General features: G+C 37.7%; 1 long non-coding RNA gene across 1 annotated transcript; it reads left to right on the top strand.

Annotated features, from left to right (window-relative positions):
- Positions 1-5,194: 5,194 nt before the first annotated feature.
- Positions 5,195-6,897, top strand: LOC138884330 (uncharacterized). The gene is made up of 2 exons (XR_011404501.1): positions 5,195-5,631; positions 6,618-6,897. It is a non-coding gene; the product is annotated as an uncharacterized lncRNA (long non-coding RNA).

The following is a 6,897-nucleotide window of genomic DNA, read 5'->3' as shown; positions in this document are numbered from 1 at the left end:
GATCGATCGTTTGGCTTTCTAGAATCCTGTTCCCTTATTTGAGACTTCCTGTATGTGCTTTCCTATTTTGTTTGTGACTTGTGGGGACAATTGATTTGGTTTCGGAATAGTTTTATTTGAATTCGAAATACTTAGTTCTATAGTAGTAGCCTAAGATGGCCAAGTTTGACTTAAGTCAATAATTTGAATAAACGACCTCAGAATCAGAATTTGAAAGTTTCAATATATTCATATGGTGATTTTAGACTTGAGCATATGTTCGGGTGGTCCGTGAATGATTCAGCGCTTTTTTTTGGAAGTTGGCATTTTGAAAGTTTGACTTGGATCAGACTTTGGTATTATCGGATCCCGTTTGGTATTCCAAGCCCTGAAACAGGTTCGTGTTGTCATATTGGACTTGTGGGTGAGATTTGGTTCCATTCCGAGTTGTCTAAATATGATTCGTCGCATTCAAAGTTAGTTTAAAGAAGTTAGAAGTTTGCAAAGTTGATTAGTTTGGTTTCGGATGCAATTCTTGGTTGTGATATTATTTTATGTGTTTTGAGATCTCTAGTAGGTTCGAATTATGTTTATAGACTTATTGGCATGATTGGACAGAGTCGTGAGTGGCTCGGGTGAGTTTCGGACCATCCGAAGCATGTTGAAGTTGGCAGATTTTTGTTGGTGTGCTTCCCAATCGCAAAAAAGGTCACGCGATCGCGCTCCTAAGACCAAAATCTTTCGCCAAAAACCTTCCAATTTCCAACTTTCGCCAAATAATGTCGAAATGACATACGGACCTCTAAATCCACATTCGGACGCGCTCCTAAGACCAAAATCACCATATGGAGCTATTAGAACAAACGAAACTCCATTCCGGAGTCATCTTCACATAGGTCAAACTATGGTCAACTCTTACAACTTCAACTTCAAATTTAAGGACTTGTGTCCCATTCCACTCCGAAACTCTCTCAAAACCGATACCAATCACCCTAGCAAGTCAAATAGCCATAAAATGAAACAGAGGATACAATAAACAGAGGATCATGGATAATACTCTCAAAACGACCGGTCGGGTCATTACACATGGATTGGGTTTCAAGCCATTCGAAGGTGGGTACGCGCGATATGACATTTCTAAAGTATTGTTTGGCTTGCTTAGTATTGGATTTGACTTGTTCGAGGTAAGTAACATTTCTAAACATAGTGCTGAGGGTATGACTCCCTGAATGTACGTGTTATGTGTTTGGCATTGAGATGGAACACATGCTAGGTGACGGGCATGTGGGCGTGCACCGTGCGAATTATGACTCGATTGATTAATTATGCGGTACTGTGTAGTTATCTATCTTGTTTCTATCCATAAAATTCCTACGTGTTAGAGTAAATGAGCTATGAACCATGTTAGAAATCATGTTTAGGCCATGTACTTATTCTATTGGGACCCACTGAAGTCAATTCTATTGTTGATGTTGGCCCTGTCGCGCCCCCTTTTCCCTCCGCGAAAATCGGATTTATGATATTTTGGTATGGGACAACTCTTTTTCTTTTGGGAAAGGGGTTTGCATTTTTGAAGAGTCATCACCTAGCGATTTAAGGTGTGTTAGGACACCTATGGGGGTTCATTTATAACTACGTTTGATAACCAGAGACAAGGTAAGGGCTTGAAATTATCCTAAGGGGAAGGTGTTAGGCACCCCTCAGGATCCACTAGTATGGTTCCCGGCCAAACAGTTTTTTATGAATTTGTACAATTAGCAAATAGACAAGTAGGGCTCACATAATAGGGGATTTAAGTTTTGATACACAGGTGTTTGAGAAGCAATTAATGAAAAGTAAGACTTTTTGAAAAGAATTACAAACTAAGCATAAAAGAGGGAGGGGGGGTCCTAGGTTTGTTTATAATATGGATCACATCAATGAAATACCCAGTATGACACTCCTCAAAGAGGGGCTACACATGGCATTAATGCACCGGTCATCATATCCATATCTACCCTTTCCTGCCCCGTGAAGGTAATTAAAGTGAGGGTTGGTCTCGACCCCCTATTGCATGCTGTTACCCGTCCCTTCCTATCAGTCCCGGAGGAATTTAGGACTTCTATCCTATGAGGTAGGTTCTAGGCAGACCCTTAGGTTTAAAGGCAAAATGCTAGGCGACAAATAAGAACACACAGGACTGCATTTAGAGGGGAAAACACAGAGAAGCAGATAGAAGGCTGAGGTATACCTCCACAAGTAATGCACATAGACAACACGACTCATACACAGATAAGGTCCACATTTTAACTCAGAATCCTAAAGCATGGTATCTAAGTGACAACATCAGAATTAGATTTATCATATGGCTCAGATAAGAAGTCCGAATCAGGTTTGCCTACTGATTTTAACAGTTGATAGTTAAACACTAATCACAGAGACGGTTCTGGTTTTATTTAAATGATTGCCTAAGGCTTGCCTAGGCGTAAAGTAATATGCAGCAGTTACCCAGAATTATTAAAACAGTTTGGAGATTGTTTTTCTTTTTACCTAAAACGTGTTGTTCTAAATATTGCAAACATATGCAGGGATTATTATCAGTTTGTTTAAAGCAGGATGAGACCGTTGATACTCCTTTTCATGCATCAGTAGTTTAACTAAGCGTAGCTGGGTGAGTATGGACGAGAACCTAATCATGGTATCTAATGATTTATATGCAGGATTCCTAAAGTAGGATTTCTAAATGCACAGCATGATTGCAGAATTTCCTAATAGTAGGATTTCTAAATGCACAACATGATTACAGAATTTCCTAAGAGCAGGATTTCTAATGCATGTATGAATCCTAAGCATGGTTTCTATTGCACAATTAGAAATATAAACCTAATAACATGTTTTCTACCCTTAATAACTATAGCATGCATATTTACCCCATACTTTTTCACTAGCCACCCTAATACTTGTTTACAATAGATTATTACAGACCAACATTGAAATGAAATACCTAAGTAGAAATGAAAAATAGGAAGTTACACCATAGGGAGCCTGATTAGGACTTCCTCCCTGAGTTATGTAATAAATCACCTTAAGTGCCAAGATTGTTCCATAGCCTTCTCATATCTGGGTGTGTCAGAGTTCCCTAAGGACCTCAAGGGATCCCGGGCAGTGCTCACACCTAGATTTTATAGCCAAGACAGAGTAATTGCAGTATGAAAAGGCCAGCTTTTATGTGTCTAAGTTCAGAAGGAGCTCAAGGGTCCCAAGGCAAGGCTCACACAAAAGGGGCAGAACCTAGTAGTCTAAGAGTATAGTGAAAGTGCAGGACACATGTTTGAAATGAGTTTTGTTTAAAAAACTGGACTGAGAGGTCCATTTTGAAAGCAATTAGTAACAAAGATGTTTGAAAGAAGTTGTATCAGTAAGACAGGGTTCAAACACTTCAGGGTAAGATCACACACAGCAAGTGAATGAATTCAGTAATCACACATGAGGTAAAAAGGGGTTTGGGGATACATATATATTGACTACAAACACCTGACCCCAATAAGAGTATTAGGACTAGTAGGGACATGCTCAGAGATGGTTGGACACTGGCATAATCACAAACCAGTCATGAACACATAGAGGAGGGATATGGGATTTGGGATTCACAAGATGGTAAGAGCACAAAATACAATCATCCAGGCATGCTTAAGTCGCATGAAATTAAAGGGGATGGGGGGATCATATCAACATGCTTGGATACAAACTTCACAATAAAAACCACAAGTAAAAGCAGGCCATTAAAAAAGAAACCGAAACAGGAATAGAAACATGTTATTGTTGAGGCTTTAACTTAAACTAGGACATACCAGTTAAGGAAGCAAAGTGCAGAAAGTAAAGCAATTAGAGTTCCACAGTCTAGCCTTAGCTTTCAGCCGGCTAGACAAGCAGTTAGCACAAGTAGCAGAGAGAGAGGAGAGAGTTTTTATGTGTGTTTTTTTTCGAACTAATTGTTCGTGTGTTAAGACTGTAGAAGAGAGTCATTTATATAGTAGTTTGACAACTAATTAAAATAAGGCAAGAATCAATTCTTTAGTAATTATAGACCTCAGTATAAAGAATTGGTTCGAATCTCCCTTTGATTAAGGGAGTTAGTGAGAATGGTAAAGAGCAGGTAACAAATAAGGAAAAAAATCATACACAGCTGGAGTATAACAGATAAGGAAAGATTTCAAAAATAATACCAGTATAGAACAAGTAATTAAGGCTAGGTTCAGAAAGTTTTCAAACTAAGGAGACAATCAGTAGCAATGCAGACAAGGCAAGGAGAATTAATTAAGGTAAGCAACTAATCAAATTAAGTGGAAAGGTAGGGGTCGAGATTTAATAGCATAGAGTAGGGCCAAATTCATAAAGCCTTGATTAAGGCCACTAATTAGTAGAAAAAATAAGTATCATAGCAAAATAGGGTAAGGAAATCAGTCAGCTTAACAAACGAGGCAAAGCTTTTAGGGTTTTTGAAAGAAAATTTTCAATCACCATCGATTAAGGAAACTAGACTTGATCAAAAGGGAGTCATGACTCTATACTTTCAACATATAAATAGAGGAGGTCCACAGATGTAGCAAGAAAAACATATTTGAAGCGTAGTCACAGAAAGAAGCAAAAGATGAACAAACAAAGTGAGCATAGTCATACAAAAGCGACATAAGTAGGCTAGGGATTCAGGAAAACATATTCGAAGCAGAGTAATCACAAGACTCAAGTAAGCAGGCTAACACACAGACACGAAGTAGAGAAAGCATGCTAAAACTCAGAGAAGCAAAGTAAGGAAAATTATAGAAACAAAGTAAAGAAAATCTTTAAAAAGGCTTGTAAATGCCTAATTTTTGCCTTATATATATATAATATGTATGTGTGTGTGTGTGTGTGTTTGTTCTTATTTGTGTATGTATAGGTTTTAAGAGTTGAGTAATGGTTTGATAAATGGGGTAGGGTTTGGGCTAGTGTAATTTAATTAAAATTGTGCCAAAATTGGCCCAAAATTTGAGCCCAAAGAGCCCAAACCCGGTCCAAAAGGGGGCTGCCAAGAAGAGCTTAAAACAACATAGTTTTGTTTTGAAACTACGTCGTTTTGGTGAAGTGACAAGATTCAATCTCATCCACCCATCTTGATTTAATCCAACGGTCCTAGTTTGATCTTCATCCTAGGTATTTAAAGCCTAAAATCCCCAAAAATTTGCCCCATTTCCCCATTATTTCCTCTCTCTTCTTTCCCTCTCATCACTCTCTCTTCTCTCTCCCCCAAGCCGCTGCCGCCGCCCCACCGCCGCCGGCCGGAAATCGCCGCCGCCGGCGGACCACCTCCAAACACCTCTAAATTCACACCATGTAATCTCCACAACTCCCTCTTTTCATATCTCAAAACCAAATCCTTCAAAAATCCCCCAAACTCCTTGAATCTTAGATCTAGGAAACTTTCCCGTCACTTTTTTGCCCAAATTATTGAAGCTCCAACCACTACAACACCACAATACCTACATCAATGGATAGAGCTCCTCAAGACCTAGCTATTGATGCCAATTTCACCCTGAAAATTCGGCGACCAAAATCCGGCCAAATTCCGGCGACCTCCCCGAGCACCCTCTTTTGGCATACCACCATTTTTTCGACCACTTGAATTGTAAAATGGTAAAATCCTATTCTTTTTCATGGCTGATTTTTTTATTTTATTTTTATTTTTCAGATTTTATTTTTTATTATTAATTATTTTAGCATTAGTTTTTGAAGTTTTGGAATGTTAAATTTTCTGTTTTTGCATTTGTTGAAGTAGTAAAATAGCTTTGTGTTGATTAAAGTGAGGTAGTGAGGAAATGCTTGAGAGTATATGGTAAAATCGTAATCCTGCCCCGTTATTAATTTTTTGATTTTTTAGTTAAAGTTAGTTTCTATCTTGTTTCTTCATTTAATCCATTTTTTATTATCTTTGTCTAGTTGGTTTTATTAAATTGCTCCAGTGATAGCGTGCGTTTCGTTTGGCTTTAATAGTTAATTTTTGTTTGCTTACGATTGGTTCGTAACACATGTGTGAAGTTTAATTACATATTTTAATACTTGGTTTAGTTTGAATCAACAGGGTGATATTGATGTTGTTAAAATCTGAAGTTTATGTTATTTTATCATAAAATAGGGTGCTAGTAGCCTACTTTTACTAGTTAGGGTGGTTGAAATGATATTTTTTTTCTCTTTGTTTCTGACATAGTAGATTTCCTTTGACCTTTGGACAGATTTTAAACAGTGTTTAGCACACAATGTCAATTTTTGTCGGACAGACATTTGGTGAACCAAAATCTATCCAAATTTGCCTATTTAAGGGCTGCCCTTTCCTCACTTTGGGGGGACTCCATCACACTTCCAGGGGGCATTTTTTATAATTACTTTGTCACACAAAAAAAAAAATTCAGCAGTTGAACACATGAAAAGTAAGCTGAAATGGTGAGCTTTGGGAGTGAATCTTAGAGTGCAAACTTTTAGAAAGGTATAAGTCCTCTTTAGAGTTCGTTTTTGGGTTCCCTTTCTAAGTTTTCGGGTTGTTTTAACACGAATTTGCTGCTGGTTTTGCTGCTGTTTTTATACTGCTTTAGTTGCTGAACTACTGTTTATTCTTTTGCTACCAGGTAATCCTTTAAGACTCGTAATGTACGTATTTTCAGTAATGGGAACAACTTGAACATGCTGCACCATTTAAATGTGTTTGAAATGATGAATAGTTTGACAACAAAAGAGCTTGTATGTTATTGTTATGTATCAAGCATGTGATAATGTGAATATAGTCCTTCATAATACTTGAATGTGATATGTAAGTCGTTTATGGATTTTTTAAGCATGTTTTCAAGCTATTATATCTGAGTAACAATGCTAAGTATGTCATAAATGACTTTAGGTGTATAACACATA

This window comes from Nicotiana sylvestris, chromosome 12, assembly GCF_000393655.2.
Source record: "Nicotiana sylvestris chromosome 12, ASM39365v2, whole genome shotgun sequence".
NCBI lineage: Eukaryota > Viridiplantae > Streptophyta > Magnoliopsida > Solanales > Solanaceae > Nicotiana > Nicotiana sylvestris.
The sequence above is the reverse complement of the archived record's forward strand: the minus strand, read 5'-3'. Positions and strand labels throughout refer to the sequence as shown.